The sequence below is a fragment of the Poromitra crassiceps genome (genome assembly GCF_964638095.1).
Source record: "Poromitra crassiceps genome assembly, chromosome: 21".
In the NCBI taxonomy this organism is placed as follows: domain Eukaryota; kingdom Metazoa; phylum Chordata; class Actinopteri; order Beryciformes; family Melamphaidae; genus Poromitra; species Poromitra crassiceps.
Window position 1 is genome coordinate 24,004,729 of NC_139638.1, and position 12,148 is coordinate 24,016,876.

The 12,148-nt window shown below is 45.4% G+C and overlaps 1 protein-coding gene and 1 pseudogene across 2 annotated transcripts in view; both read left to right on the forward strand.

Annotated features, from left to right (window-relative positions):
* The window catches only part of LOC310795670 (desumoylating isopeptidase 1 pseudogene), a 33,249-nt pseudogene extending 29,876 nt beyond the window's left edge, over nt 1-3,373 (forward strand). The window contains exon 2 of the transcript in view: nt 2,882-3,373. The product of the transcript in view is annotated as a desumoylating isopeptidase 1 pseudogene (transcript). The remainder of the gene's footprint in view (nt 1-2,881) is intronic.
* The window catches only part of astn2 (astrotactin 2), a gene marked incomplete at both ends in the record, with an annotated part of 632,381 nt that overhangs the window by 191,995 nt on the left and 428,238 nt on the right, over nt 1-12,148 (forward strand). The window lies entirely within an intron of this gene.

A 12,148-nucleotide genomic window follows, 5' to 3' on the forward strand; every position in this document is an offset into this window, starting at 1 on the left:
AATATAACAAATCACAGAGGGAATCAGATATGGGCTGAATTCTCATTTCCTCTCCATTTATCTCCTGTGCTCATTTCGTCTCCAAGACAGGAAGGGGAGGAGAGAAATGGGTGAGGGGGGGAGGGGGAAAGAGACGTGTGTGTGTGTGTGTGTGTGTGTGTGTGTGTGTGTGTGTGTGTGTGTGTGTGCGCGTGTGTGTGTGTGTGTGTGTGTGTGTGTGTGTGTGTGTGTCAGTCTGTCTGTTTGTCAGCAGCAGGATATTTCAAAAAGTTATGAACGGATTTGCACTAAACTTTGTCGAAAAGCAGGTCATGTGATTAACTATCCACGATTGGCAATGGCCAATCACAGAAAGGCGCCTAACTACCAAACAGAATTCGCAAATGACATCACTGGTCCACAACTTAAAGGGATACACCACTTTTTTGGAAGTTTAGCTCAGTTACCACATCCCCCCTACATAACCAAGATACACCATGCCTTACTGGCACTGTCCGCTCAGTGTACAGTGAGCTACAGTTGTGAAGTTAGTAATTATCGCCATAGAATGGAGGCTAATGGTACAGCTGTAAAAAATGTGCCAAAACTCACATCTCACGGTGCCAAAATACATGTTGTGCTTCGGGTACTCACCACATGATGAAATATTAATCCAAAACACACACATAATCTGTCTTTTAGGAAGGAAAAGAGGTAGCCGGCACTACTTTCCAAAGATGGCCGACGACCTCTTTTCCTTCCAAAAAGACAGATTATGTGCATTAAACTTCCCAAAAAGTGGTGTATCCCTTTAACTCAAATCAACTCTCAATAACTGTCAAACAATGAATGACTGCAAAATTGTTTACAATTTTCAGATATACTACTGATTTTGTAACGATGCAAAGCTGTTTGAAAATTGGTGGAGTGTTCCTTTAACACCACAAAACTTTGTAGGTTTGGCACACTTGCCGGAGGTATGCACTCTACTAAGTGCCCTCTAGTTGTTATTTTTTGTAATTATTTGGAACTTAGGGGAGTACCTATCATGTTGAGATATGGGCGTGTCTATTTCCAGGCTCTGGAAGCAACCACCCCAGCCCTACCCATACCCAGCCCTAACCATACCCAGCCCTACCCATACACAGCCCTAAATAGCCGCCTACCAACAAACCCCACTGAAATGCAATTTAAAATTGACTGGAACTCAGCAAACTATTTTGTTAGTAATTGAATTCATATCTGGACATGTTTTAAATGCTTGTTAGCATGGCCTCCCATCTATAGCAGACAGTGAAATAACCTGACAGCCAATAGCTTGTTAATGCTATAACCCTGCTGGTGTTTTGCCAGGATGGCGGTGCTTGCCTGCCACCTGAGTGGACCCTGAATAAGGACACGGTGCCAAAGTCCATCAGCATGTCCTCCCATTGCTTCTGTATGATATGAGGGCATGTCTCACTGATGAGATCCCAGGGGAGGCGTCTGCAGAGCAGGAGCGATGGAGACAGAGGTGGAGTAGGAGGGACACGCAGACACATGGTGTGGGATTTGGAGTGGCCACTCGTGCCCAATCCTGTTCACTGATTCGTGCTCCTTAATGTCCACCACGCCGGATGTGAGCAGGTCTATTTTTGGGGTTGGGATGTTACGCCCGGGACACGCCGTCTGCGTCTACCTGTGCGTGACGGCTCCCTGGCTGCACTGCCCGTTGTGTCCACACACAGACAGTGGAGCTGCTGCGGAGCTGCCTTCCACCGTGCCGAGACACAGCTGTCTGTTTTTGGGCTGGGAACCTGTGCGCGTCTCGCCATCGAAATAGACCAGACTCCGAATCTCTAGACTCTCGAGGCAGTCTATGTCTTCCACAATCTTTGAATGCTCCAGACAGTTCACTACTTCAGCCCATTCAAATGTGGACAGAGTCATTTGTCATCTTCCACAGAAAAGAAAAAAACGCTTCAGACCGCAAGGATTGATGGTATTCGACCAATCGCAACACATGTTCACGAAAATCCTACTACAGTATATACATGCACAGCGATAGTTTAGGTTTGATGTCATCGATGATGTCACCAGTGATGTCCCATGAGCCATGATGTCACTGATGATGTCATCAGTGATGATCTTATTATTTTTTATTATTATTATTATAAGATAAATCACAAGGTTTTTTTTGACACAGGTCCCAGAGAAGACCCCTCTCAGCTGTCAGCTGTGCTGTTAGCCAACAGAAAAAAGGCAGCTGTATTTTGGGGTTTAACATTATGGATAAGAACGTCACGAGTTACAGGAGTTAAGGTCCTTGCACATAGAGTCCGTTTTTTCGTCCGAAATTGACGCACGAAAAAAATAAAAATACGACCTCATTTGTGTCAATCATCATTGACACACCGAGTCCGACAATTACGTCCGTCATTTAAGTTTTCGGACGAGGTTCGATTTTCTGCGTTTTTCCGCATCCATGAAATCGTTTTGACAGGTGTTTGACCACCCAGAGCTGCCGTAGTGTTGCTATTCACAATGAAAAATGGCGTCTGAGAAGTTAATTCAGTTCGTCTCCCAGCACAAAGCATTTTATGGCAAAGCAGGAAGACAGAGATTCGGAATTAAAAGACAGAATGTGCCGGGTGATTGCAGACCAGCTTGGAATGCGGGACGCGGTGTGTGTGTGTATGGGGAAGGGGGGGGGGGGGGAGGAGAGAGACAGAGAGCCACACAGACACACTGCCAGTTGTGGATCAATAGGATCGCAGTAGTTTTCTTTTCGTTGCGAATCTTCGCAACGAATATTGGATAATTAACGCATCGGACTCAGTGGGCAAGGTATCTGTGCGTGACGTTTTTTTCCCGGATGACGGATTAAAAAAACGCAGCGAACAATTCGGACTCTGTGTGCAAGGACCTTTACAGTGTGCTGCTGTATATTTACGACCTGTCAAGAGGAATGGCTCGCCGCCTCAGTCCCATCATGTTAGGAAGGCAGCTGGACGGCATTTGGCACACGGCCATAGTTGCGTACGGAGACGAGTTCTTCTTCGGAGGGGTGGGCATCTCCAGCTGTTCACCAGGTGGGACGATGCTGGGGCCTCCAGACAGAGTGGTGGAGCTGGGAGAGACCGAGGTGTCGGAGGAGATCTTCATGGACTACCTCTCTGCCTTGGGACAAAGCACATACCGAGGTGACAGGTATCGGCTGTTTGAGCACAATTGCAACACTTTCACCAACGAGGTGGCTCAGTTCCTCACAGGCCGGCCGATCCCCTCCTACATCACCGACCTTCCATCCGAAGTCCTCTCCACGCCGTTTGGCCAGATCCTCCGGCCCATCCTGGACGCCATCCAGATCGCCCCTCCGGGGGGGAACGTCTTCGACGGGAGAAGAAACAACTAAAACAAAGTGCATCCGAAGTCACAGGGTGTCCTCCTCAAGGTCTTTTCCATTGTACTCAGGCAGCCAGAAGAAGTCTGTTCTAATAACAGTATTGCACACTGGTATCAAGGCATATGTTGGAAGCTGAAACAGACACGGATTGGCCAGTTGAGCCTTCCTTAACCTCATGTTAGTTTCTCAAACAGCCACTTTTGGCAGCTAACCAACCATCATGTGGAGATTCTTTCTTCTCATTCAAATAGTCGGTTGCTAAATATTGAAAGAGAGGCCGGTGAATTCGTTTCCTCCACTGAATGTTATTATGGGGAGGGAAGTGAGATAGCCGATCAATAAGACTTAATTAATACCATAAAAAAAAGGTGTCACGGAATGTCTGAGCATAATTGATCTCCTCGGCGATTGCTGTGATCGCCTCCAAAATGTGCCACAACACTTTTCAGGGGTCTGCAAGGAATCTGTTGAAGAAGAAGAAAAAAATAACAAATCATTACTATGTTCCGTCACACTCACAGTCTTCTTCTTCTGTGGTGTTTGACGGCAGTTGACAAGCATTACCGCCTCCCATACCCCACCGGCTTCCCACCCGCAGACACGGCCAATTGTGTTTCTGCCCTATGATTTCATTAATACATGCCGATACATGCTGACATTATATAAGGATAAGGGCAAAGAGCAAATAGGGTAACACAGGGGAACATACACACGCGCGCACGTACGTACGCACACACACACACGCACGCACGCACGCACGCACGCACACACACACACACACACACAGCAAGCAAAAGTATGAGACCTACCATGAAGACTGTGGAGTGAGTGGACATGCTATTGGCGCTGTCCACTGCTTAAGCCACTGTTCTCCCATTCTCAGGACAGATAAGAGACTCACTGCAGATAAGGCAGATGAAAAAGGAGAAAATAAGGGCACCGAAGCTTTGCCCCGACATTGAACTGAAAATGAGACGCTAGTTTGACTTAGAGTCTAGAGAAGAAGAAAGAAACAATCTCAAAGAATAAAAATCTCTTTATGGCTTCCGCCATGAGCGCAATGTGGAGGGGGGAAAACTCTGAGAGAAATGGTGACGAGAAATATTCAAAAATGACAGAGCTGCAACGATTAATCGATTAGTCCATCGACAGAAAAATAATCCACAACTATTTTGATAATCGATTAATCGTTTTGAGTAATTTGTTAAAGGAACCCTCCACCCATTTTCAACCAGCTTTGTATCATTAGAACAACATTAGAACCAGTGACATCACTGGTCCACACTTTAACACTCAATAACTGTCAAATTAAATGACAGACTTCAAAACCGTTTACAGTTTTCTGATATACTACTGATGTTCTAATGATACAAAGCTGGTTGAAAATGGGCAGAGTGTTCCTTTAAGAAAAAAAATTCTTGATTTCAAAATTCTCTGATTCCAGCTTCTTAAATGTGAATTTTTCCTGGTTTCTTTACTCCTCTATGACAGTAAACTTAAATATATTTGAGTTGTGGACAAAACAAGACATTAGATGATGCATCTTGGGCTTTGGGAAACACTGATCGCCATTTTTTCAACATTTTCTGACATTCTATAGACCAAACAACAAATCGATTAATCGAGAAAATAATCGACAGATTAATCGATAATGAAAACAATCGTTAGTTTCAGCCCTAGATGACATGCAACTATTCTGTATTCCAAAGCAAATTCACAAAGAAAAAAAGTAACATGAAGTCCTGTATTAGACTTTTTCTTACATCATGGCTGTGTCAACCCACAGTGTGCATTTGCCCACTAAACCTGCTGGTGGTTGCGTAACGGATTTGCACAGTCACCTTGTGGGAGTCAGTGCCGTAACGCTGATGATGACTCTGCATGTTTGGTATAACAGCTGAGGAGAAAGGAGGCCACCTCACACAGGATCAGGTGCACCCTGTGGTGCACACAACGTTCTCTCATGATGTCCCCATATTTAAAGATGATGATCATGTGACCACAGGCTGCCAAACAAACTGTCCCAGAGTACAAAGAGTTCAAATGCGCTCCATGCCTCCCCAAATCACCAGGTGCAAAACATTATTGATCATTTATGCGACGTTCTGGAGTGCAGAGTGCAAATGAGATTTCCACACCTCACAGGGTGTTGTGTCATCTGCATCATCGAGAGAGAAAAACTCATATATTCTGTTTCAAGTGATATTAATTGGAATGGCATCGTCCATGACATCTGATCATCAGTCATTGCCGCGGGGGGGGGGGGGGGGGGGGTGCTATTCTGCTTGTATCTGGGCTGTGTGCATGTTTTCTTATCTTCAAACAACCTGTTTATGCTTTTAATTTGTGTGTACTTTCAATCTTCAAACTGCTTCTCTTTATGTTGCTGTAATTGATTTATTATCCAGGTCATTGGGAAGCAGTTTTTCTTGTACAATAGCTAATGTCTGTGGGTGTGGGTGTGGGTGAGGGTGTGTGGGTGTAGGTGAGAGTGGGTGAGGATGAGGGTGTGGGTGAGCGAGCTGCCTCTAGTGTATTTGTAGTGTGCTGTATGTTATGGAACGCTGAGTTTTCTATCTGTTAGTATGTGTTTTTATTATTTATTATTTTTATTATCGAAAATGAGATACATCTCAAGGGGATATATCCTGATTCCTTGCAATGAATTTCAAACTCAGAGTGCACTGTGTGTGTGTGCGTGTGTGTGTGTGTGTGTGTGTGCGTGTGCGTACGCGTGTGTGTGTGTGTGTGTGTGCGCGTGCGTCTGTGTGTATGTACGCGCACGCCTGTGTGTGTGTGTGTGTGTGTGTGTGTGTGTGTGTGTGTGTGTGTGTGCGTGCGTGCGTGCGTGCGTGCCTGCGTGCGTGCATGCGTGTGTGTGTGTGTGTCTGCGCACGTGCGTGCGTGTGTACGTGCGCGTGCGTGCGTATGTGTGTGTGTGGGAAAGGCAGACTTCAGAGATTGAAAGGGAGAAGAGACAGCAGCCTCTGAAAGATGACAATGGGTCAGGATGACCTAAAGAGACACATTACATTTGTTTGAAGGAGACCTGCACCTGCAGGCACTTCTGCTCTTGGATAGCATCTCTTCCTTCCTCCGTATGGAACAAAGGAAGCGAGATAAAGAGAACGCCGAGGGCCCATGAAATATGTATGGATCCAGTTAACCTCAGTCACTCTGTCACTGACTCTCAGTCGTGGCAGGTGAAGGTTTAAGTGGCGCCCGTCCAGGCCCCTCCCTCTTTGTTTGCTGAGCGCAAGCCCCTGGATTAGCCTAGCGCTACCCTAAACACCCACTGGGAATTGAGCACATTTTATCCAATTTAGCCTAGCCTATCTATATACTGATCTATCTTTAGCCTAGCGTAGCTGTCTATATACACTGCCCTATCTTTAAATGTTAACCCTTTTGGCCAGCTGCACAGGGGCGGTTAGCCTGGTATCTAGCTTCTATGACTCACAGTTTTCTTTTCAGCACTCTTCTTAGAATTGACATGGCGAAGCGGATTCCAAGACTGCTGAAAACTGTGATTCATAGGGGCTGGATACCTACCAGGCTACTGGGACGTCCCGCTGGAGTATAAAACTCCACACAACCCTGGCTGACTCGGTGGTCAAGTGGACACGTGGAGGCAGGATGTACTGTACCGCTCCCGAGCACACTTGTCCCCAAATTGAGTCCAGGTGCGGTTCGTTTAATGAGTATGAACGTTGCGTTCCGTGCTCCCGGGCGTGGAACAGCGTACCGTGACAGGGTCCACGCTTTTGGCGTCCCGTGCCCGTACTCGGGCACGGGACGGAACGGAATGAAAGCAATCGTTCCCAGTGAGAAAGCACCCTAAGTGTACGCATGCTGTACACTTGTTCATATTTGCAAGTAAGGAGGACTTGCAGAGGCATTGCACTGTGCTTAGAGGAGAATACATCTCTCCATCTGTAGGATTATAGGAATAATTTATGGGGATCAGGGTGCTCTTTCTGATTCAATATATTCTGACAAAATATAATGCTTTTCAACATCATACATACGCGATGATGAATTCAGGCAATGTATGTCCACAAAGTCACAAGTATGATGTGACTCTTGCTGTCACAGCTGTCTATCTTTAGGAACGGCATGGTAGGATTGCCTTCTTCCACGGGAGGTTCTGGTGAGACGAAGGAGGAGCGCGGCCTGGAATCACCCCACAGGGCCTTAGACCTCCATGCACCGAAGGTCTCTCAATACTGCGGTGTAGCACTAAACTCTATTGCAGCGGATTGGGCGTGATCAACCCTTCCGCGGGCAACGTTGCAGACAGAGTAGGAAGGCTGATCCGTGAGCGGCTGCTTCTGGGACGCGGGTCGGGGTCTTAATCGGCCTCGGCTGGGTCTACTGGGCGAGGGTGTATGATGTTGTCAGACCCGAAACACCTTACGACCCCAGTTAACATCACTGATGACGCATCCCAGCGCATGCTGCAGTATGTATATTTGAAACAGGAAAGATGCTGTATGTTAATAGCCTCAAATAGCAATTTGTCCTCAGACGACCTCCTATGTTTGTTGTTAACAATGTCATTTGTGAATTGCTGAGTGGTGCAGATCATTCATGTCATTAGCCTATTGTTGATGAGACTGAATGATTTGCTGAGATGCGTCTTTGACCCTTAGAACTTGGTGTTAAGCCTTCTGCTGCTGTCATTGGCCTAATTCAATTAAACACCCACCCTCGTGTGTGTGTGTGTGTGTGTGTGTGTGTGTGTGTGTGTGTGTGTGTGTGTGTGTGTGTGTGTGTGCGTGTGCGTGTGTGCGGGTGTGTGTGTGTGTGTGTGTGGGTGGGTTGTCATTGGTCTGCCAACTCTCTGTTTTCATTATCCTGCCATCAGCTGCTCCCTCCTGGCTGGATCCCTCTTACAACACTCATTCACATGTAAATGACCACTTCTGTTGGAGGTTAACTGTACTGTCATCTGGACCCAGTCCGCTAGCAAGGTAATCTTGGCATCACCTCTCCGGAGCTGGCTGTTGTGTTGCAGTCCTGTGTGTGTGTGTGTGTGGGGGAGCTAGCCACGATCGCTAGGTCTGTGTGGGCAGAGGCAGAAGTGCGCACCTTTTATGAGTGCACCCCGCCGTTCAGTCCAGTCTTTGGGTCACGATTTTTATTTATACAGAGGTTTGTAAAGGAAATAGTTCCACCTCATTTCTGTGGTGACTCCAACTCCCACAGACTGTCAGCCAACAAGCTGAGTTAAAGGAACACTCCGCCCATTTTCAACCAGCTTTGTATCATTAGAACATCAGTAGTATATCAGACAACTGTAAACTGTTTTGAAGTCTGTCGTTTAATTTGACAGTTATTGAGTGTTAAAGTGTGGACCAGTGACATCAAATTAATAACTCATTAACTCAAATCAACTCTCAATAACTGTCAAACTATTCATCATTCATCTAGTTTGACAGTTATTGAGAGTTGATTTGAGTTAATGAGTTATTAATTTGAGTTAGTGTGGACCAGCGATGTCACTGGTCCACACTTTAACACTCAATAACTGTCAAATGAAATGACAGACTTCAAAACAGTTTACAGTTTTCTGATATACTACTGATGTTCTAATGATACAAAGCTGGTTGAAAATGGGCGGAGTGTTCCTTTAAGGCTTGTTAGAATCTCTCAAGTTTGTGTCGTAGACTGCCGGTGTCATGACTCCTCCATGAGGTCATCAAGCGTGACCCAGTTGGCTGCCATGATTGTGGAACGTTTCCATCTGAGATCCCACCATGAATTGGCCTCCTTTCCTTCATTCATTGGCTTGTCCACTACACCACATAATGCCTATCCACCATCACACCGTGTCTGACTTAGACACCAACTGATCACATTTTGACCAAACTTGGGGAATTACTCTGCAAGATTGCCAAAGTGGATAGATTTTCTTGTCATGGGGCTGTAACTTGTGCATGCACATCTTCACCATAAATCCTGATTTATGACACAACAATAATTATGTTTTAATAGCATTGTGCTATTAAAACACACACACACACACACACACACACACACACACACACACAAACTAAACACTTGGAATCTTGTTCTTTCTTTTCAATTCTTATTTGCGCTAAATGTGTATGGGGTCCTAGATCTGTATCTGTATCCGTTAGGGCTGTGAATCTTCACTGGCCTCACGATTCGATTCGATTACGATTCAGAGGGCTACGGTTCGATTACGATTATCGATGCATCTCGATGCATTTCGATGCATCTTAAATCGATGCATCACTTTTTTCCGCAATACATGATTTATTTTTTCTCACTTTCTTTTTTCTCACTGTGTGGCGACTTTTAAAATAAAAGTGCATTTGGAATTGCATTGTATTATGATCCATAATTAAAATAAACAACTGCATCGATTTTTGACATTTGTGAATCGATGCAGAATCGTGCACGTCCACATCGCGATGCATCTTATAATCGATTATTTTTGACACCCCTAGTATCCGTATTAGATAGATACATATCTAATACGTAGCAATCGGGTCGTTGTGGTTTTCACACTATATGACTGAGCTGCGACAGGGGGGACATGTTTCACCACCCCGACGAGTCCGCGAAAACACAGTCACACCGGCTTGATTCTCTCTAAACACACGTACGCTCGGCTCGCACATCCATGAGTCATTCTCCAAAATTGGCGAGCTCCAGAAACAGCTCGCCGAGGGCTCGGAGGGCCAAGTCTGAACCAGGCAGGAGCTGAGAAGGTGCCTCTCTTCAACCCTTCTTCTCTGCCTTCCATTATACTGTCAAATGTACAGTCTCTTTGGAATCAGATGGATGTGCGTCATGCTAGCAGCCGGGTGGAGAAATAGCCTTTAGGTCTTGTGTGTAATCATCACCCTAACATAGATCTGTCTGGATCAGTCTGTCTGACTGTGAGGTTAGCCTGGATAACTACGCCAGCTTCAGCTACACATGGCAAGGAGAGGGGCATCAGGGTTACATCTACATTAAAGGTATAGATTGGATTATTTGACGTGGTTGTATTATGAGGTACTTATCAATAGTCAGTGTGTTACCTACAGTAGATTGTGGTCGGCATGCTCACAGTTTAGAGAAGCAAACGATTCAGCTATATTTAGAAATAGGAGAGACCATAGAACATTTCACTCGGACCAAAACTTAAAAAAGAAAATATTTTTTTTCCCCCCCCTATTTTTTTTTAAAGTTTTGGTCCAAGTGAAGTGTCCTATGGTCTCTCCTGTTTCTAAATATAGCTGAATTGTTTGATTTGATTAAGTAAAACTTTTTTTGATAAGCATTTTACAAAATGTCTATGGGAAAATAAATGGTGGATGATACGCATGCTGAAGTAGGAGGTGACGTCGACTTTAGCTCTCTATTGATTGCTTGAGTGACACCACTGATGACATCACAATTGTTTGAGTGACATCACTGATGACATCTTCCTCTTCTTTGGTGTTTTATGGCAAGTTGGCATCCTTTATGTTGCATTATCGCCTCCTTCTGGATTTATCCATCCACTGTTTCTCTACATTCAGTCCTTCTGGCACTGATGACAACACAATTGCTCAAGCAACATCACTGATGACATCCCCGTTGCTCGAGTGACAGTAAATATAATTATTGAATACAAACAAATTGCCTAGATTTGCTGTGTAGGCTGCAGTGAAGTTGCAGGTTGGATTCCTCAGTCGTCTCACATCATTTCGATGAGCCAGTGATATTTTGATAGGTTACAAGGCGTTTTCCACTCAGTCAGCATCATGTGCAGAGAGGTTCTGCTCCTCTCATCATTATAATAATCATCAACTCAATGTTGACACATGCCAGCTGACAGCTGCCTGTTCCCCTCTGCTCAAACACATGAAGACTGTGGAAGACAGATTGCGGACTTCTACAAATGACCGATACCGGTACCCTTGTGCGCAAATACGATAAGCCCAAGGACGCCCCGTTAATTAAGCCGGCGCCCTTCGAGCGTATTATGGAAGGAACATGGACGCACCGGGTCAAGGTCAGGCTCGAGGTGAAGCTACGCCGCGGGGGCTCGAGGCCGGAGCTGGTCTTCCAAGGGGAAAGACCCCCTCCCTGGTTATGGTTTAGTTAAGATTCTCCCCCTCTGGGGGTCAGAAATCCTAACCCTAAGCCTTCCCCCCTGGAGACCCAAACCTTATCCAAACCTTAACCCTACAAGTGCCTGAACCTAACCCCCCTCCCTCCTGTGCCTAACCCTAAGAGACTTGTGCCCCCCCGCAAGGCGTGTTGACCTTTGTCTCACCTAGGGCTGTGAATCTTCACTGGCCTCACGATTCGATTCGATTACGATTCATCTGTCAACGATTCGATTCGATTTGATTCCACGATGCATCTCGATGCAGCTCAAAGTATCGCAGCTCCAAGTATCACATCCTCAATTTTCTGTATTATTACCGCACATGGCTACTTTTTCATCAATTAATACAAGCAGTCAGATAAATATCAACTCCCTTTTTTACTTAGAAAGTGCTTTAAAATCTGAATGTCAATAGAAATGTAAACAAACGATTCAACGATTCATCTGTCAACAATTCGATTCACACGTCCACATCGCGATGCATCGATTATACGTTTAATTTTGACACCCCTAGTCTCATCCTAACAGGTGCAGGGTGCTTGTTTAACAGTGCGCCCGTGCGCCTCTTATGGATTTTGTCGTTTCTGTAAATGTGACAGTCCTTATTCAGTCCAGACACTTTGTCACAAGATAAATAAGATGATACAGAGCCCAATAGCCTCTGATCCTCA